The 22482-nt window shown below is 44.0% G+C and overlaps 1 protein-coding gene across 8 annotated transcripts in view; it reads right to left on the reverse strand.

Annotated features, from left to right (window-relative positions):
* The window catches only part of MEGF11 (multiple EGF like domains 11), an 815865-nt gene that overhangs the window by 538925 nt on the left and 254458 nt on the right, over positions 1–22482 (reverse strand). The window lies entirely within an intron of this gene.

A 22482-nucleotide genomic window follows, 5' to 3' on the forward strand; every position in this document is an offset into this window, starting at 1 on the left:
CTGGTGAGTTCCTTGGTTTTCAAAAAATGTTTTGATCCCTAATGTTTTCAGACAAACCTCTGAGGCCTTCACAGAACAGCTGTAGTTGTACTGAGAATAAATTACTAACAGGTGGGCTAAATTTACTAATTTATGTGACTTCTGGAGGCAATTAGTCATTCAGGATTTTATTTAGGGGTTTCATACTACAGGGGGTTGAATACAAATGAAAAATTTTCAGATTTATATTTTTAAAATATTTAGAAGACCATGTATCATTCTCTTTACACGTCACATGAATACATTTTTGAGGCACGGTACATGATTTGTCTTCTCTAAAAAAGAGAAATATATTATCCTACTACATCCTTCCCCCTGTCCCTCCCTGGTTGTCCTCCTCTCACCTTGGTGAGTGCCTATTGGTAAATGCCCCCTTATTGAGGACTCTGGTACTTCACTCAATTACAATACAGGCTCTATCACAAAATATCAGCACGAATGATGCAGAAAAAAAAGAGAATCTCTTTTAAGTATGTTCCATTTTGCTTTCTACTGAAATAACACTGAACCCCCCTAGTAAACAAAAGAGATACTTCTAGCCGCTGCTATAGAGCCATAGCGAGTACGGCTATTGATTTCTGTCTGAACTCTCCATGACTTTTTGTTTTTGAATGACATGAGGGAAAAAGAGATATTTTTATTTCCTGCTTTCAATGTAAGTAAAAAGAGACGTAACTTAAAAGAACAGGTTGAAACATCCGATAGCGCCCAAATGTGAAAGGAACAAGAGTCCACAAATCAATAGCTGCATTAAGTATGTCCATGTAGAAAACACATCGGGTTTCATAACACAGACATTGCTGCTGGCATTTAGTGTCTGCTCATCACAAGCGGGTCAGGAATACCATGCAGATGTTTATTAAATGTGATTAAAATCGGTGTCTGCAACCAGCTCTGTACACGTTACTGAAACCATTCCCAGCTGACTAACGGGGCCCAAACAAGCCTCGTGAACTGGAAACATATAGGAAATTTTAGGATCACTAGAACCTAAATTGCTCTGTGCGTACAGCATTTTTGAAGAGTTTGAGGAGGAAACTGAGCATAAGTTCGGGGCAAACATACCATTGATGTAACCTGTGCAGCCGCACAGGGGCCCATAAGATAAAGGAGTCCAATTCTACCTACAAAGCAGCTTATGTTGCAGACAAGTGAAGAAGCACAAACACTGTTCTTGCACATGGACACTCTTCAGTCACTGTCCAAATCTGAGTGGAATCTCATCAAATCCTTCTCCAAATATCAAAAATCCTTAACATTGAGTTTCTGTTCAGTTTTTACTCCAAAAACACAGCAAAAGGACTCCATGTGCACTTACCAATCAAGCCACTTTATTCATACATTGAGAAAGCTATGAGAATTCAAACCAAATTTTCCATGAAGGGACCCATTCTCGAGAAAGATTTAGGATCCATTCGTAAGACCTGTGTCAACTGTGAACTTATGGAATAGCCTGTGCCATTAATGTATGAAATGGGAATATTTCTTTAATTTAAAGGGAACCTGTCAGAAGCTGTAACTGTCATGATCCCAGTGCAGGTTTTTGAGCTGCACACCTGGGGTTAATGTCTGGCGCTCGGTGCAGGTTTTGACCTGCACACCTGGGGTTAATGATTGTGGCCTCTTTCTGGTTCTGGGAAAGCTTCTTAAACCCCTGGGAAGCTTCAATCCCTGCCAGTTATACTTTTGCCTTTGGCCTAGTGTGCTGACCCCTGTGTGCCTGTTTGTTGCTATAGCTTGTTTATATGGTTCTGACCCGGTTCTGTTTCCCGTTGTGAGTTTGCCTGTTGATTTTGTACTGCATTATTATGTCTGTGTATGACTCATTGCCTGTGACCTGACTACGCTCTGCTCGCCCCTCTTGTACCTTTGCAGCTATCTCTGTGTGTGACTCATTGGCTACGTCTTGACTATTCTCCCTGTCTATGCCCCCTGGTAACTTTGTCTCGCAGTTACCCTGCTAGGAGTTATCTTGCAGCTCCTAGCTCAGTGGAGTTTAGGCCACGCCCCTAGCAGTCACGTGCTTCAGGTCCTGCGGCTCTGAAGTACGCATCTACTCAGCTGCTGCCCTCTCCACAGGTATCTTTGAGCACTGTTCGCTTTACTCAGGGCACGCGCACTGGCTCAGTGAGCAAGTTCAGTGCGGTGTTCCTGATAGTAACCCTCCCAAACTATTTACATGACTGTAGAATCCTTTAAAAATTAGCCAGTCAATCCTATTATGACCGCATAGTCATCCATAATAGTATAATGCTTCCCATAGTCATATATAGAAGTATAATGCACCCCATATTCATGCATAGTAGTATAATGCACCCCCATAGTCATATAAAAATAGTATAATGCACCTGCAAAGTCATATATAATAGTATAATGCACCCCCTAGTAGCATAATGCAACCCCATAGTAGTATAATGCATCCCCATAGTAGTATAATGTAAACCATAGTTATACATAGCAGTATAATGCACCCCCATAGTAGTATAATGCACCCCCATAGGCATATATAGCAGTATAATGAGCCCCCATAGTAGTATAATGCACCCCATAGTCATATATAGCAGTATAATGCACCCCCATAGAAGTATAATGCATCCCCATAGAAGTATAATGCACCCCCATAGTAGTATAATGCACACCCATAGGCATATATAGCAGTATTGTGAGCCCCCTATAGTATTATAATGCACCCCATAGTGATATATAGCAGTATAATGCACCCCCATAGTAGTATAATGCACCCCCATAGCAATATAATGCACACCATAGTCATATATAGCAGTATAATGCACCCCCATAGTAGTATAATGCACTCCATAGTCATATATAGCAGTATAATGCACCACCATAGCAGTATAATGCACCCCCATAGTAGTATAATGCACCCCCATAGAAGTATAATGCACCCCCATAGTAGTATAATGCGCCCCCCTCATAGTGCGGCTATACAAAAAAAAGTTCTTCCTTACCTGGCCGAGGTCCAGCGGCATCCTCTGCTAGATTCATCTGAGGCGCGGACCGTCATCTTGGCGTATAGCAGTGATGTCATAAGCCAGCGATGTGCGTGATGTCAGCTGATGACCTGTGATTAGCTGTCGGCTGTTAGCTGTCGCCATGCCGCAGGATATCCTCCCGCACGCCAATAGATTTTAACTGATTGTGCGTCTGAAGATGCGCATTCAGTTACTGAAGTGGCAGAATCCTGCCCCAGGTCCCCACTTCTCGTTGGGCCCCACACACCAGTAAGGGCAGTAATGTCCTGAAGGTGGCCCTGGCTGTGTATGAAGACATTCATAGTAGTTAATGTCAGCACATGCTGTCAGGAGTTTTAAGTATTGCAGGGTCAAGTGGGTGATCACGTTACCGCATGTATGCGATTTGCATACTTCCGGCCACATTTTGACTAGACATACTCGTCCTCTCTAGGTGCACTTCTACTGAGAGGATGATTAAGTCTAGTTGGCACGTGAAGGTCAGTCTGCAAAGCACACACCTGAGGTCACATCACCACCGATTGCACCGATAATACCAGAGAATTGTGACAGTGTGTGCTTACGCTGTCAGGATCAGAGGTCTGAAGTCAAACAGAGTGATGGTAGACTTTCATCCCAAGCCTGGACAACCCCCTTAAAGAGGGATACAAGTTACAGAATGACAAGATATACAGTACAGTCCATCAGGACTGTAGTATTTTTAGCAGCAGCAAAATTAGCACTTGAGACTGTGGTTTTCTTACCTTTAAAAACAGCACAACTGCTGATGGAAAGCCTAAGTTTAAAGAAATCACAGATCCTACTAAGCATCTAATGGCTAGTGGGATGCATGTCTTCCTTTGACTACTCCTGTGTCTTCCTTTGACTACTCCTGCTAAGTAAATCTTCACAAGTTACCAAAAGCAGGACAAGGCTTGTGACAACTATTTTGAGTTAAAAAAAAGTAGTTGTCACTTCTGCAGCTCAATAAACCCTTGATCTGAATAAAGTAAGAGATCTGACTGGAAATGCTCATTATAGATGTGCCCGGATCCTGAGCGCCCAGCTAAGTAACTGACATGGAATTATGGAGCTATACCGGAAGCATAGAATAGTTGTCTACACTTGATGTAGACATCCTTAGATCACATTATAGAGGGAATGAGCATAATGTCCTTTATTGTTGAACTTGGTTAAGTGTAATGGAATTTGCTCGGAATATATTACCAGTGCATACAATTACAATCACAATAAACACATGTAGACTGACGGTCACTGCCGAGCGAGTCAACCCCGGCCAACCCCTGTAAATATTTCACAGCTTCAATATAGTATAGAGCAATTTAAATGCTAGATGATAATTCAGAGCCGTTGGAAAGAAAGTAAATGATTTCCTCTCTTCATCGGCTCGTAGAATAAATAAAGACTCTCCAGGCATATTTCAAGGGAAATTTATGTACCAAACTCATCAAACCATGGCATGACTCCAAAGAGTACAAAAGTGTCAAGGTGATTATATGTATAGCATTCTAATATAATTTGGGGGAAACAACAGCCAGAAGGATTTCTTCATTGAAAATAAAGCTTAACCTTTCATTAACATCGTCTCTAAATTTAGCCAATGTACAATCTATCATCTTTGTAATAAATCTTTTGCGGCTCTTTTGCTTGTTTTTCTTTTTTTTTCCTCACATCAGCATATATCTGGAAGATATCAACAAGCAGCTTGGCTCATTAAAATGGCTCTCTTGGAAAGACAACTACTTTTTCAATTAAAGCTGACCAGATGATCTGCTGATTACCGAGAGTCTGGCTTTAGAAGCTGCAGCTTGCCATACACTTCCCCTGCAGTAGCCAATTGTAGCATTACATGCCATTTAAATGAATGGCCGATGATGTCACACATGGGTGGTCTAGCTCCAACGTGTGAGAAGCTCATTATTATTGGCTCTCAGATCTGGCTTATGGGTGTTTCGAAAGGGGGTTGTTATCAAGAGTCAACATCTTTATGGCATAAACTTTAATGTTTTATGTACTTCTAAGCAATCCTGTTTTCATGCCCAAGTGTCATTTTTTCTAAGCGATTATTGAAGAAACATCAAAAGAAGAAAGCTAGAAACTGAAAAATGTAACAATAACATTTTACAAAAATTGAAAAAGATATTTCTGTTTAACCCCTAACCTGTTGACATTGGCATTCCTTTATTACACTGGTGGACTGATGTCTACTTACATATTTATAAATTTCTTCTCTGTGGCATCCGGCCAATGTGCACTAATATAATCAGATTTTATTGTATTTTTTAATTCTTATATAAAACTTATCTTTTGCAAACTTTGAATTATTAAAAATGAAACAAATGAAATAAAAATGGAAAACTAAAGCTAGAATTTGCATTTGCTAATTATACAGCTTAAGATAATTAAATTAAAGATATTTCAAGGGGTTTTTCAAGAATTTTAAAAATTTCCTCGATCATAGGGTCCATTGCAAAATAAAGATACGAGTTCTTTCCTACTTTAATTCCCCACTTTTTCAGTGTTGCCACTTTAAAAATCTACAAGGTGACCAGGTCGGATACATTTCCAGGTCCTGGTAGATGGTGTCTTCAGGTATCCACTGTATCAATACCACAAATATTAGATGCTACAAATAAAATCATAAAATCAATAGAATGCTTTAATTTCAAGATTATAAATTCATAGCTCTAATTATATTTCATAAAGCTGATAAACTAAACAAACAGGCCAAAATGAATCCTTCACATAGTTACTTTTGCTCCAAATGTCACACACCATAGCCAGATATTTTACATTGCTTGTCTAAATGTTCTTTTATCCAAGTATTATGAAAAACAATTACCCAATTATCTTTAATACCTTTAATATCTCTGTGCGGCCAACAGCAGAGTGGATTCTTTTCAGCATCTTGAGAGATTCTGCAAGCACCTTGTTGAATAGAGAAGATAAACAAATACTATATACAGTCATGGCTGAAAGTGTTGTAACCTTTAAATTGTTCAAGAAAATGAAGTATTTCTCCCAGGAAAATTATTGCTTGTGCTTTCTGGCACTATATTGCCATCCAAAATCCCTTGGTAATCTTCAGAATTAATGATGCCTTCAACACAGTCAAGGCACCCAGTTGCAGAGGCTGTAAAAGAACCCCAAAACATCACTGAACCTCCACCATATTTGACTGTAGGTACTGCATTCTTTTCTTTGTAGGCCTTATTCCATTTTCGGTAAACCGTAGAATGATGTGCCCTACCAAAAAGCTCTATTTTGGTTTCATCTATTCACAAGACACTTTCCTAGAAGGATTTATTCTTACTCATGTATATTTTGGCAAGCTGTAGTCTAGCATTTTTATGTCTCTGTGTCAGCAGTAGGGTCCTACTGGGTATCCTGCCATAGTATTTAATTTCATTCAAATGTTGATAGATAGTTCGCACTGACACTGATGCACCCTGAGCCTGCAGGACAGCTTGAATTTCTTTGGAACTTGAGTGGGGCTACTTATCCAACATCCGGACTATCTTGCACTGCAACCTTTCATCAGTTTTTCTCTGCTTTCCACATCCAGGGAGATCAGATACAGTGCCATGGGTTGCAAACTTCTTCATAATGTTGCGCTCCATGGACAAAGGAACATCAAGATCTCTAGAGATGGATTTGTAACCTTGAGATTTTTGATATTTTTCAATAATTTTGGTTCTCAAGTCCTCAGACAGTTTTCTTATCCTCTTTCTGTTCTCATTAATTAGTGTGGCACAGACAAAACCACACTGCAAATATTAAGTTATCTTCTCCCATTTTCATCTGGTTTCAGGTGTAATTTTCATATTGCCAACACCTGTTCCTTGCCACAGGTGAGTTTGAACGAGCATCACATGCTTGAAACAAAGTTGTTTACTCACAATTTTGAAAAGGTGCCAATAATTTTGTCTGTACAATTTTTGTGGTTTTGTGTGAAATTTTGTCCAATTTTTTATTTGTTTTTTTTGTGTTGCTCCAATAAAGAAAAAGCAAATAAACATGTGTAATAAAATGTGTAATTGCAATAATTTTCTGAGATAAATATTTCATTCTCTGTAACAATTTTAAGGGTGCCAAGACTTTCGGCCATGACTGTATTTGGGTTGCAGCCACCCTCAAAAGCATTTTGTATGGTTGAAAGCAAAATACTCTTTCTCCATTTTCTGTTACAAAGATAAAATTGAGTTCCTGTTCAAAATGGTCTGGATAGACATTTAAAAAAGGACTTTTTAAAAAATAAATTAAATATTTATTGTACTTTTTATAAATGCCTTCATTACCTCTTGTGGTAAGGCATTCCACAGTCTAACTGCTCTAACTGCAAAGAACCCTTTCCTATTTAGTAGTCAGATTCACCTTTCCCGCAAATATAATGAGTGTTTCTTGTCCTTTCTAAGGTCTTTCAGAGGAATAAGTCATGTGCTAGTCTTTTGTACTGACCACACATGAATTTATACATATAAATGATATCTCCTCTGGAATGTTTTTTTCTAAGCTAAAAAGGGCCAACTTTTCCAATCTCTCTTCATATGTGAGACCTTCCATCACTTGTAATAATCTAGTTGCCCATCTTTGCTCTGATTCTAACTTCCGAATATCCTTTTTAAAATGTGGAGCCCAAAACGGGATACCATATTCTAGAAGTGGCCTCACCAGTGATTTATAAAGGGGTAATAATACGTTGGGATCACAGGATTTTATCTCTCATTTTATACATCCTAAAATCTTGTTTGCTTTTGCGGCTGCTGCTTGACATGGAGTACTGCTGCTCAGCTTACTTGTAACGAGAATACTCAAGTCCTTTTCCTGTTCTTTAGTCCCGAGTATACTCCCATTTAATGTATATGCAGCAACAGGATTACTCCATACTAGATGGATTACTCTACATTTATCTACATTATTAGACACAAAATTCCCTATACACTGGAATAAGTATTTAGTCAATATAACTCAAATGTACATAGAACACACCAAATCCATTACTAAGCCTTATAACGCAAAACGGGAATCAAAGAGTATCTTAGACTAAATAATTTTTATTAACAAGAAATTTTAAAAAAAAATATACGACAACAGAGAGTCACTGCTAATGCAGGAAAACACAGGGCACCAATGAAAATTACAAGAGCACATTATTGTGCAAAATCCTTGTCAGTAGCACCATATACCACCATTAACAAGGTCATTAACTAAGCCACAAAACAAAAGTAAATCCCCTTGTTCGGTCCATCCATGTGCAGCAAGTAATTTCTTAAGTGCTATTCCAGCTATGGCCATTAGATGTAATAGTTGCCCTTCTCTTTCTTGTTCATAGACATAGGACCCTCTCCCTTTAATAGTTATACTGTTTAGAACCACCCCTTCAGGTTTTCCGGGCTTCAAGCTTGTAGCCATTTTCCCCCGGATCCCTGAGCTACTCATGTGTCCTGCTCTCTGCAAAATCACTGCTTCTGCCAAGCGGATTCTGTTTTTACCCGATCTCATCCACAACTGTGTTCACCAATCTCCACTATATCATCCGTTATCATCTACCATTGTTGTTCACATCATCTCAATAAATATAGACTTAAGCACCCATACAGTCTTTTTACTGGGAGTGGATGAAGGATTTAGCCATACGCTGGAATGCACACAGCGTCATACGTGGAAGAAGGCAGAACACCCCTATTGAATTAAACCTAGCGTAGGAAACTTAATCTCAATTGAGCAAAATAGGGGATGAAAATACCAAGGTGCACACAGCTAATGCTGAATAAAGTGCATGAGGTGCTTAAGTAAACAAAACAATAAAGTGCAAATGCTGTGTAAAAACTTACATTGTTATGGTAACACAATGCCCTGGCCTGCCACCCCTATGAGCGTTACTCCGCAGCTTCTTCAGAAGGCTCAGCTTACTTGTAACTAGAATACCCAAGTCCTTATCCTGTTCTATAGTCCAGAGTATACTCCCATTTAATGTATATGCAGCAATAGGATTACTCCATACTACTTTAGATGCATTACTCTACATTTATCTACATTACACCTTATTTGCCAAGTGTTTGCCCATGTGGACATCTCATCCATATTGTTCTCTAATATTGTACTGTCAAGCTCAGATTTTATTATCCTACATAGTTTTGTGTCATCAGCAAAGACTGACACTTTACTCTCAATCCCATCCACAAGGTCATTAATAAAGAGATTATAAAGAATTAGTCGTAACATAGGTCCTTGTGGTCCCCACTGCTCCCAGTACAGATCCTTGTGGTCCCCGCTGCTCCCAGCACATATCCTTGTGGTCCCCTCTGCTCCCAGCACAGATCCTTGTGGTTCCGGGTGCACCCAGCACAGATTCTTGTGGTCCCCGCAGCTCCCAGCACAGATCCTTGTGGTCCCCGCTACTCCCAGCACAAATCCTTGTAGTCTCCTCTGCTCCCAGCACAGAGCCTTGTGTTCTCCGCTGCTCTCAGCATAGATCCTTGTGATCTCCACTGCTCCCAACACATATCCTTGTGGTCCCTGCTACTCCCAGCACAGATCCTTGTGGTCCCTGCTGCTCTCAGCACAGATCCTTGTGGTCCCCGCTACTCCCAGCCCAGATCCTTGTGGTCCCCGCTACTCCCAGCCCAGATCCTTGTGGTCCCCGCTACTCCCAGCCCAGATCCTTGTGGTCCATGCTACTCCCAGCCCAGAACCTTGTGGTCCCCGCTACTCCCAGCCCAGATCCTTGTGGTCCATGCTACTCCCAGCCCAGAACCTTGTGGTCCCCGCTACTCCCAGCCCAGATCCTTGTGGTCCATGCTACTCCCAGTACAAATCCTAGTGGTCTCCACTGCTGACTTAATCCCACTTAGAAAATGTATAATTCACAACTCTTTGTTTCCTGTACCTTTACCAGTTTTTTTAGCCATCTTCATATAGTTTCCCCCAGTCCTTGCTTCTGTATCTTCAGTATAAGTCTGTTATGTGATACAGTATGAAATGCCTTTGCAATTTCCAGATATATCACATCAGCCGCATTACCAACATCCAGATTTGCAATTACCGCCTCATAAAAAAACAAAGCATGTTGGTCAGACACGACCGATATTTCATGAACCCATGCTGGTTTTCAGTTATTATATTATTCTCTGCAAAATATTATACATTATGAAGTGCATTTTTATGTTATTTCTATAAAGTGAATATACATCTATTCCCTTAAGTGCCCTAGGGAGAAATTGATGAAAAGTTTTGTTAGGGAAGCGGGGAAAGATATAGTAGGAGATGCTTTACTATATAATTTAAAATATGGTCATTACTATTAAAACGGGTTTGTACCCTAACAAGGGACTGGTCCGTATCTCTTTGTATTTTGTGTTCTTCGACCTAATGAAAATAGTAAAAAAAAAAATCGTGATGATGTCGTCCAGTCCATCAGTCACCTAACAGCTGTAGAAGCCAGGTGACTGATCGATGGGAAGTCATCACTTCTGGCTTTGTGGTATTCCAATCATAAATCACTTGACCCTGTGGCCAATCCGCATCTTCATTGGGCAAGTGATGGATCGTGGAGACTACCAGAGCATCAGTGCTGGAACGGCAGGGGATTTAAGAGGTAATACTTACCGTATTCCTTCATTTTATAATGACTCCTATGCGCCGGCAAAGTGTGAAAAGTCCAGGAAAACGTCTTAAGAGAGACAAAGTATTTCTTACGAAGAACTACTCTGCAAAACCGCTGTAAGATGTAGAATCACAACACATCATTCTAAGCTCGGACTGTTTAAGAACCTCTGCTTTATATACTGCTCCAAAAAAAAAGGGGACACAAACAGCCTGTCGCAAATGGAATAGTGTTCCCTTTTTTTGAGCAGTATATTTAGTGGGAACCTTCACTGCTTATGTCGAGAAGTTAAATGATCTCCTACTTACAATGGATGTTCCTATTGAATGCCAGGAAGAAGTTTTACATTTGCAAATCACAAATACATTTTTATTATCAAATTAATATGTATTTGATGAAATTGCAATAACCCTTTAAGTCAATTAGACATTTGCATGAACTATACTGTAGGAGCCTTCAAACAACTGTGATTAAATCAGGAATTACAGCTTTTATAAGAAGAAATACAGAGTATTTATACCAAATTGTTCATTTAAATTAATGCACTGAAAAATGAAAGTCACAGGAATTAAACTGAATTAATCATAGCCATGACCTGGGCAGGCCAAGTGACGTACTGTGCTTTCAGCAACAGATTGTAGAAGGTTACACCGATCCCTGACCATTTGAGTTTTAGCAAAAGTAATTTACTGTAAAGACCTTCAGCAAAAGACTGAATTTCTGATTTGGAAATAAAAACTTAGGCTTTCAGTGTTGAAATGTGACTTGTAAAGTTTACAGTTTAGATCAATTGATAGCGGATATTAAAAAGTTATATTGCTCTAGTCAGCGACCAAGTGGTTAAGCTCCCAAGGACCTGAGAAGTGGACCCAATGGCACTACTATGGGTCATGGTGAACCCTATCTCTGAGTTGCAAACCCCATGAGAGTTAAAGGATTAACACGCTGCAGAATGAACTGAGCCTTAACCACTTCGCGGAGCAGTATGCTTACCAGTAGCCCCCAGCCCTTCCTATTTTTATCGAGGTTGCAATGTTTGGCTCAGCGAGCGGCGGTGAGAATAGTGCAGGTGTGTGGGAGCTGTGAGCGTTCCCTTCCCCACATGAACGAGCGATCTGAAAGGAGGGAATGAGCTGCACTTTATCCCCCCCTCGCAGCGCTGGATGCCTGCCACTTCAGAGACTGCAGGGAGACTCTGCCTGTGGATGCATTATGTGGGCCTATTGTGGAGAAACAAGATTTAGAGGCAGGCACTGCACAAAAGCGCACACTCCCCTCCAACAAAACAGCCTTACATTTAGTAAATGAGCCACTTTCTCCCTCTGACACGCGTTTACAGGGAATTCTTCACTTAATGGAGCTCAAGGGGGAGACTAACAAAGAGCCCGCTGAGCGTCTTGATTGTGTTTTCAGAGCATTGAGTGAATCTAGCGAGCTGATTCATACAAGACGAGCACAAAGCAAGGTCTCTAATGTAGGCCTCGGAGCACGGCCTGTTTGCTGGAGAGGAGGGAGGGAGACAGGTTCTGCTCACTGCAAAGGAGACTGGAAGCAGAAGCTTTGTCAAACTTTACTCCACTCCATAACCAAGGCTTTCATAACACCTGTATGGTGTCTGCTTCTGTGCCAATGTAAACAGTGCGGCAGCTTGAGAAGTTAACTGTAAAAACTCAGAGGTTCTTGAATCCAATGTTACTTTGCTCTATTTGTTCCATAATGGGAGATCGTATATTACATCATATGTGAAGATGAGCATATACATTAGTGAAAATCCTACTGTGTTATGAATGACTAGTCACCAAGTATCTGCATATCTCTTATATAAATTTTTGATTGATCATTGGATACTTTTTTCATTGTGAGAAAGATCCACATATTTATGCATCTCTATACACTTACGGTACATGACTCTACAAATTAATTTTCCATTTACACAATCATCTGAACTCAGGTTTTGCTAAGCTATGCCATCATTTTATGATCACTGGTTGTCCGATCCTAAGAATACAAGCCTCTCGAAGAAGTTGCCACGAAACGTGCGTTGGGGCGACAGGGATCAGCTCAACACTTCTACCTTAGGCTAGTTTCAGACTAGCGTTTTTTGCCAGCAGCGTACGCCGCCGCAAAGCCCCGCCCCCTGCCCGCCCCCTCCGGTCATCTCCGCCTAGTATCGCACACGGCTGCATGCGATCTGCACACCCTATCTTTAGCACAGGGTGCGCAGACCGTGCGCTGACCATGCGCTAGTAGAATTTTGCGTGCGCTGCGCCCTTTTGACGGTGCGCCGGTGCGCGCCGAACGCACCATGTTGCATTTTGGTGCACTCGGAGCACCGTCAAAAGGGCGCAAAATTCTACTAGAGAGAGAGGAGACCCACTGGTTAATGATCTTCAATCTTTCCTAGAGACTTTTCGCAGGACCTTCGATGAACCTGGCCTGGTCACATCGACCGCTTCTGCCCTGCTTCGTTTACGCCAAGGAACCCTCACGGTGGCTCAGTATGCTGTTCAGTTCCGCACCCTCTCGTCTGAGCTGTCCTGGAACAATGAGGCCTTGCTGGCTACCTTCTGGGAGGACCTATCTAGAAAAATTAAGGATGAGCTGGCAGGACGGGACAGGCCTACCATCTTGGATGACATGATTTCCTTGGCAACCCGGATTAACCTGCGTTTTCAGGAGCGTTCCATGGAGATTAAGCGAGACAAGAGGTCCTACCACTTGGACTCTAGTTCTTCCAAAATGGCTACCTCATCTTCTCCTGAAGCTATGGAGGTAGATCGAGTAAGTCTGGCCAGCCGCCGCCAGGAGGCGCGTCGCAAAGACGGAAGCTGTCTATATTCTGGTAGTTCTGAACACCTGATCCGCTCCTGTCCAAAGAAGTCGGGAAACTCCTGTGCCTAGGTTCAGTAGGAGAGGCCACCCTAGGTAGAGAACATTCCTCTCCTTCATTGCAGATCTCAGTCTCCGTGACCTGCGGAGCAATAAAATTTTCTGGACTCTGTCTGTTGGATTCTGGGGCCGCTGGGAGTTTTATTCAGCAGACACTTGTGGATCGTTACCACTTGCCAGTTCAGGCTCTTTCCAATCCGCTGCAGGTGACTGCTGTCGATGGCCAGCCACTGACTGAACCCGTCCAGTTTCAGATTGTGCCAGTGGAACTCCGGGTAGGTCTTATACATTCTGAAAGAATCCATTTTTATGTGTACCCTGGTTTGTCTCACCCCTTGCTTCTAGGTTTGCCTTGGTTTCAGAAACACGAACCAGTTCTTAATTGGAGAACAGGCGAAATTCTACGTTGGGGAGATTCCTGCTCGGACCGTTGCTTAACCCGGATTGAACCAGTTTCACCCCCGGTCCACCCTGCTACCCTGCCTGGATTACCATCCGCTTACTGGTCCTTCTCAGATGTCTTCGGGAAAAAGGAGGCTGAAAAACTTCCCCCCCACAGGTCATATGACTGTCCAATAGATCTTCTTCCTGGAACATCTCCTCCCCATGGGAGAGTTTACCCTCTTTCCCAGGCAGAGACTCAGGCTATGTCGGACTACATCCAGGAGAATTTGGCCACAGGGTTTATTCGAAAATCATCATCACTGGCAGGAGCAGGCTTCTTCTTCATGAAGAAAAAGGACGGATCCTTGCGGGCCTGTATCGACTACCGGGGACTGAACCAGACCACTGAAAAAAACAGGTACCCTTTGACTTTAATTTCAGAACTGTTTGACCGTCTCTGAGGGGCCAAGATCTTCACCAAGCTGGATCTCAGAGGTACCTACAACTTGATCCGAATCAGGGAAGGAGACGAATGGAAAACAGCTTTCAACACCCGTGATGTCAGTACGAGTACCTGTTAATGCCGTTTGGTCTAAGCAATGCACCCGCTGTTTTCCAAGAGTTCGTCAATGACATTTTCAGGGATCTGCTTTACACCTGTGTTGTTGTCTACCTGGACGACATTCTGATTTTTTCCACTGACTTGGTCTCGCACCGAAGGCAAGTACGCCTAGTCTTACAGAGGCTCAGGGAGAACAGACTGCATGCCAAGTTTGAAAAGTGCCTTTTTGAACAATGCTCTTTGCCTTTCCTCGGTTACATTGTTTCCTCCACAGGATTAAAAATGGATCCAGAGAAGTTATCGGCTGTACTCAAGTGGCCTCGTCCATCTGCGCTGAAGGCCATACAGCGATATCTGGGCTTCGCCAACTACTACAGACAATTCATTCCTAACTTCTCCACCCGAGTGGTGCCCATCTCGGCTCTGATCCGGAAAGGTACAAGTCCCAAGGATTGGCCCCCTGATGCAGAGGAGGCTTTTGTTTCTCTAAAAATGGCCTTTGCTGTCGCACCTGTTCTTCATCGTCCTGACTCTAATGAGCAATTTTTTCTTGAGGTCGGTGCCTCTTCAGTAGGTGCGGGACCCGTACTAACCCAGAAATCGTCCACCGGGCGAATGCACTCCTGTGGTTTTTTTTCCAAGGTTTTTTCTTCCGCAGAGAGAAATTATTCCGTTGGAGATCGGGAATTGTTGGCTAATAAGTTGGCTCTGCAGGAGTGGAGGCATCTTCTAGAAGGAGCTCTTCATCAGGTAGTCATATACACCGATCACAAACACCTTGCTTACTTCCAAACTGCGCAAAGGCTGAATCCTCATCAAGCTCGCTGGGCTTTGTTTTATGGTCGCTTTAATTTTGTTCTTCATTTTCGCCCAGCTGACAAAAATGTCAACGCAGACACACTTTCCAGAGCCTTTCTACCTCCTGATCAGGAGGAAGAAGCGCAGCACATCATTGAACCCTCAAGGTTAGTCGCTGTCGCTTCTTCTGACCTTACCCGGCTTCCCCCTGGGAAGACTTTCTTGTCAGCTTCTGAACGTACTCGTGTCCTTCGGTGGGGTCACTCATCCAAGTGCATGTCACATGTGTTTTTAATCCAGTTTTTTTTGTGCTTATACATGATTTGAGAGACCCCACCCCTCTTTTGTCTGACATGCACATAAAGAGCTGTCTTGCACCACGTGCCCATACTAGAAAGCGCCTGTCTTAATCCTGTTAATTTAGACACTGTTCATATGCTCAGGTTTTAAATACATTAGATAGGGACTGTTTCAATAAGGGTTACTTTGACGAGGTGGAGCAGCTTGGTATACATTTTTTTGCAAAAAAAGTATCGACTAAATACCCTGTATATGTTGTCATCTTTTTATCAGCACTTGCTGACTACTGCCATATGTTTTACTGCAAGGTATTTCTGCACATTTGTCATTCTGTGCCTTCTGTTTGTGTTTCAGCTAGTGGGTGGTGTGAACAGTGTCCGACCGACTTGTTCACATTTGTGCATGTCACATGTGTTTTTAATCCAGTTTTTTCATGCTTATGCATGATTTGAGAGACCCCATCCCTCTTTTGTGTGACATGCACATAAAGAGCTGTCTTGCACCACGTGCCCATACTAGAAAGCGCCTGTCTTAATCCTGCTCATTTAGACACTGTTCATATGTTCAGGTTTTAAATACATTAGATAGGGACTGCTTCAATAAGGGTTACCTTGACGAGGTGGAGTAGCTTGGTATACACTTTTTTGCAAAAAAAAATGTATCGACTAAATACCCTGTATTCGTTGTCATCTTTTTATCAGCACTTGCTGACTACTGCCATATGTTTTAATGCAAGGTATTTCTGAACATTTGTCATTCTGTGCCTTCTGTTTGTGTTTCAGCTAGTGGGTGATGTGAACAACCAGTGTCCGACCGACTTGTTCACATTTGTGCATGTCACATGTGTTTCTGCAGGAGTGGAGGCATCTTCTAGAAGGAGCTCTTTATCAGGTAGTCATATACACCGATTACAAACACCATGCTTACTTCCAAACTGCGCAAAGGCTGAATCCTCATCAAGCTCGCTGGGCTTTGTTTCATGCTTGCTTTAATTTTGTTCTTCATTTTCGCCCAGCTGACAAAAATGTCAAAGCAGACTCACTTTCCAGAGCCTTTCTACCTCCTGATCAGGAGGAAGAAGCGCAGCACATCATTGAACCCTCAAGGTTAGTCGCTGTCGCTTCTTCTGACCTTACCCGGCTTCCCCCTGGGAAGACTTTCTTGTGAGCTTCTGAACATACTCGTGTCCTTCGGTGGGGTCACTCATCCAAGTTGGCTGGTCACGGCGGTCAGAGAAAGACTCTGCAACTCATCACCTGGTACTACTGGTGGCCTGCTATGGCTAAGGACATTCAGGAGTACGTCACAGCCTGCCCTTCTTGTGCCTGAAACAAGACGGCCAAGCACCTACCCGCAGGTAGGCTTCAGCCCCTACTAATTCTGTCTGCTCCCTGGCAACACATCGCTATGGACTTCATCACAGATCTTCCGATCTCATCTGGCTGTTCTGTGGTGTGGGTAGTGGTGGACCGCTTCCCTAAAATGGCCCACTTCATTCCGCTACCCGGTCTTCCAACTGTGTTGGCACATCTGTTCATCCGGCACATCTTCCATCTCCATGGCTTCCCTCTCCACATCGTTTCCGACAGAGGAGTCCAGTTCACCTCAAGATTATGGAGAGCAGTTTGTAAACTGGTAAGAACTGAACTGGATTTTTCCTCAGCATACCATCCCCAGTCCAATGGACAAGTGGAGAGGACAAATGAAATCCTGGCTGGATTCCTGCGTCACTTTGTCAACGCGCATCATGACGACTGGGTAGACTTACTGTCCTGGGCTGAATTTTCTTACAACAACCAAGTAAGTGAATCTTCTGGAAAGTTTCCCTTTCAGATTGTCTTCAGACTGCAACCCGGGATACCTCTTCCCATCTCTGGATCATCCGGCGTTCCGGCTGCCGATACGTTCTCCGAAGAGTTTTCTAAGGTCTCGAGGGACACCAAAACAGCTCTGGAGAAAGCCTTCCAGCGTATGAAAAGGCATGCGGACAAGAGACGTTTAGATGCACCTATCTTTCGTCCCGGAGACAAGGTATGGCTCTCTTCGAAGTATATCCGTTTAAAGATGCCATCCTACAAATTGGGTCCCCGGTTCCACTTTAAAAATAAAAACAAATGTGAACTTCACCATCTCTGCCTCCGCTTCCATTCGTTACACCTTCGCTCAAAAGGAAACTGAGATGAAAATAGAGGCAGCCGAAGCAGTGCACAGAATAGAGACCCTAGAGAAGGAACGCAAACACGCCATAGCCATGGCAAGGTTAAAGGTCCTGGAACAAGCCATCAGTGGGAGCCAAAGAGACAGCATCAGTTTAAGTGATTTTGATACTGAAGACCCTCTTAAGCATACTAGAGACTATGTGCGAAGCCAATACAGCGCTACCCCTGCTCCTGCAATCCTTCCTGACCACATAGATGCTCCCCTGAGACAACAGGACACAGAGTGTTTAACCGCATCCTGCACCCGAGGTCAGTACAATACGCTGCCAACCTTGCATCCTGATCCTCCTCTGTGCACCGAAATGTACCGGAAACCTGCACCTCACCAAATCTTATACACAGAAACATACGTGCAGGCCAATATGCAGGCAAGTCACCACACTCCCATCAGTCACACAATTCCAGTCCCATGTGTGGCAGAAACTAAGCTCATTAAGCCAGTTAATGGACTGAACGCCTACGCTGCCCCATATGTACCTGCATTCCCAGGTCAAAGCACAGACTGTATGAACAATGCTATCCAGCCAGCATCGGTCCTTCCAAAATCGGAGAATGCTGATATGACTTGCCCTGCAAGGTACATGATTTGGCGTGAGCTAACTAAGACCGGTCTTACAAAGTTTGATTATAAACCTGAGAATTACAGGGGTTGGAAGTGTACCTTTAAAACCACAATCAGTGACCTTGGCATCACCTCTGCTGAAGAGCTAGACCTGCTAATCAGGTGGCTTGGGCCACAATCCATGGATCGGGTCAAGAGACTTAAATTCGTCCACACCAGTAATCCCATTGCGGGTCTCACCGCTGCATGGAAGAGGCTAGAAAGAAGCTATGGCAGTCCTGAGGCCATAGAAGAGGCCCTGTTCAAGCAACTAGAGGATTTTCCAAAGGTATCTAATAAGGACAGTACAAGGTTCCAAGAGCTCAGTGACCTCCTGTTAGAGCTTCAGCTGCCCAAAGCAGACCCGTACCTGTCTGACCTCAGCTACCTGGACACTGCTCACGGGGTAAACCCAATAGTTTCCAAGCTGCCTTCCAATATCGAAATTAAGTGGACCATGCTTGGATCAAAATACAAAAGGGAAAACCAAGTCTCCTTCCCTCCATTTTCCTACTTCTGCGAGTTCATTGAAAATATTGCAGAGTGTAAGACTGATCCAAGTTTTTCCTATGGAGAATACAGCGACCCTGCTTCATCTCCTAAACACGACAGTCCACGTCTTAACTACAGGAACCGCCGAGCTCCAATGTCCATCAACAAGACGGATGTTCTTTCCACACCTACAGTATCACAAGATAAGAGTAACAAAGGTGAGAAGATTGAGAATCCTAATCGTATATGTCCCATTCACAAGAAACCTCATCCCTTAAAGAAATGCATCGGCTTCAGAAAGAAACGACTCCAGGAACGCAAAGAGCTTCTGAAGAACTTTGGGATCTGTTACAGGTGCTGCACTTCTAGTAAACACTTTGCTAAGGAGTGCAAAATATCTATTAAGTGTTTGAAGTGTGACAGTGTGGAGCATGTGCAAGCGCTCCACCCATCCCAATCTAACACTACACGGCTTACACCTTCCTCCACCACAAGGCAAGGCGGGGAGGATGCTGTTCAAACAGTGAGTTCTATCTCAATATCTTCTTCATGCACAGAAGTCTGCAGAGGAGGCCTCTGGGACAAGTCATGTGCAAAGATATGCCTGGTGAATGTGTATCCCAAGGGTCGACCAGAGAAAACCGCAAGGGTGTATGTTATCCTGGACGATCAGAGCAACCGATCACTTGCAAGGTCAGACCTCTTTGACATGTTTGACTTAAAGAGAAACTCTCACCCCTACACCCTAGGTACCTGCAGCGGGGTTATGGAGGTCTCTGGGAGAAGAGCCAATGGACTCATGGTGTCTTCTCTTGAGAACAATGTGGAGATACCCTTACCCACTCTGTTCGAATGCAACCAGATACCATCCAACAGAGAGGAAATTCCAACTCCAGAGGCTGCACTCCATCATCCTCATCTAAAGACTTTGGCAGGCAAGATACCAGCTTTCGACAACAGCGCAAACATCATGATCCTGCTTGGCAGAGACACTCTGCGACTTCACAAGGTACGTCAGCAAAACAACGGGCCACACGACGCGCCATTTGCTCAACGCCTTGATCTAGGCTGGGTTATCATAGGCAATGTCTGTATAGAAAAGATGAAGAGACCCACAAGGATTTGCTCATTTAAGACTCACGTCCTACCGAATGGTCGCAGCACTTACTTTCAACCATGCCCACATCATTACTGGGTGAAAGAGATGATAAGCGACAACAAGTGGAAGAAAGAAACCTCTGACAACACGAATATATTCCTGTCCCGTAATGATGACCTCGGGTCAACAGTGTTCATCTCTACAACAGAAGACAACCAGCTAGCACCTGCAAGGGAGGACAAAGAATTTATAAAGATTATGGAAAAGGAATTCGCCCAAGACGATTCAAATAGATGGGTAGCACCTTTACCTTTTCGTTCTCCAAGAATAAGGCTACCTGATAATCTGCAACAAGCAACGGCAAGGTTTTCATCCCTAAAACGCACCTTAAAGAGAAGGCCAGAGATGGAGAAACATTTTGTCGACTTCATGCAGAATATCTTCGATAGAGGTCACGCGGAACCCGCACCCCCGCTAAAAGAAGGTGAAGAATGCTGGCATCTTCTATCCTTTGGTGTCTACCATCCTCGCAAACCCGACCAAATTAGAGTGGTGTTTGACTCCAGTGCTCAGTGCGAAGGCATCTCCCTAAATAGCCTGCTCCTCACTGGGCCTAATATAAACAACAGCCTTATAGGAGTACTGATTCGCTTCAGTCAAGAATCTGTTGCAGTAATGGCCGACATTCAACAAATGTTTCATTGCTTTACCGTGAGAGAGAGATAGCAGAAACTACCTCAGATTCCTATGGCACAAAGACAACAATATCCGCAACAAGGTCATAGACTACAGGATGAAGGTGCACGTCTTCAGGAACAGCCCCTCGACTGCAGTTGCCATCTATGGACTAAGACGGACAGCACGGGAAGGTGAGAGAGAGTATGGGTATGATGCTCATCTATTTGTGGAAAGAAACTTCTATGTAGATGATGGGCTTAAGTCTCTTCCCACAAGTGAAAAGACTAGCGATCTGCTCTCTAGGACTCAGGAAATGCTGTCAACAGCAAACCTTAGACTCCACAAAATCATCTCCAACAGTGAAAAGGTAATGAAAGCATTTCCATCTGAGGATCACGCTGCTGGTGTAAGGGATCTTGTTCTGAGTTCTGACGTTCCTCCCACGCAAACCAGCCTCAGTCTGCTTTGGAATATTAAGCAGGACACGTTCACTTTCCAGGTGTCAGCTTGCGATAAACCTTTCACTAAACGAGGAGTCCTATCTGATGTGAACAACATCTATGATCCTCTCGGGTTTGTCGCACCCATCACCATTCAAGTCAAGATACTGTTGAGACAGTTGACCGCTGAGAGTACGGATTGGGACACTCCACTACCGTCCCAGAAACAACAAAGATGGGAGGCGTGGAAGAAGTCTCTGAAGGTCTTAGAGCATTTCCAAGTCCCACGTTGTTATTCCCCAGGCACCCTTTCAGCCACCATGAGAATAGAAGTCCACATTTTCTCCAACGCTTCTACAGAGGCTATAGCTGCCACAGCCTACCTGAAGACTTTGGAAGAAGGTAACAAGGTGCATTCTGGATTCATCCTCGGTAAGGCAAAACTAACCCCGAAACCTGCTCAGTCTGTTCCAAGACTCGAACTTTGTGCTGCCGTTCTGGCAGTGGAGTTAGCTGAAGCTATAAAAGATGAAATGGACATTGCTATTGATTCATTTAGCGTCTACACAGACAGTATAGTGGTACCAGTAAAATCGGACCCTGATGTACCAATGATCCTTACTGTAAGGAGTAGCAAGAGTGGACCCTCTGGGTCACGGTACCGGGATCCCTGGGGCGAGCTGGCCAGGTGGTGCCGACCCATATACAGGGACCGTTAGGAGCAGGCCTGAAGGAGTCGAATACCGTGACAGCTGATACCAAGAGGGGTGGCTCAGGTGCGGATGAGTCAAACAAGGCAGAGGGTCCGGAGCGACTGGAGTCAGGAGTGACCAGAGTCAGGAGTGACTGGGGTCAGGAGCAACTGGGGTCAGGAGCAACCGGGGTCAGGATCGACAGGAGTCAGGAGCGACAGGAGTCAGGAGCGACCGGAGTCAGGAGCGACAGGAGTCAGGAGTGACCGGAGTCAGGAGTGACCGGAGACAGGAGAGACCAGAAGGGACCAGAGTACCGTACGGAAGGCACACGATAATCAGGTGCCTCCATGAGGGAGGAGCCGCCTGATATACCCTGAGCTGGAGCTTGATTGGTGACCACTCCACAGGGAAGGTGCAGAAGATGTTAAGAGAGGAGAAGAGCGCATGCCCGTGGCCTAAGGAGCATGCCCGGGACAGGAGCAGAGGAGGAGGAGGAAGCCCCATGCAGTGCTGCAGGATGGGAGACTGGGGGCGCCACGCGCCGAATGGAGTGGTGAGCGGAGAGTCGGGGGGAGACCAAGGGAGCAGGAGCAGGCAGAGCGGGACCCGGCGAGACAGGTGACACCGGCCCCGACCTGACAGGCGGCGCTGGTACCGACCTGACCGGCGGCGCTGGCGTGACACTTA

The sequence above is a fragment of the Dendrobates tinctorius genome, unplaced genomic scaffold, assembly GCF_039654945.1.
Source record: "Dendrobates tinctorius isolate UK_male_01 unplaced genomic scaffold, ASM3965494v1 ptg000022l, whole genome shotgun sequence".
NCBI classification, from domain to species: domain Eukaryota; kingdom Metazoa; phylum Chordata; class Amphibia; order Anura; family Dendrobatidae; genus Dendrobates; species Dendrobates tinctorius.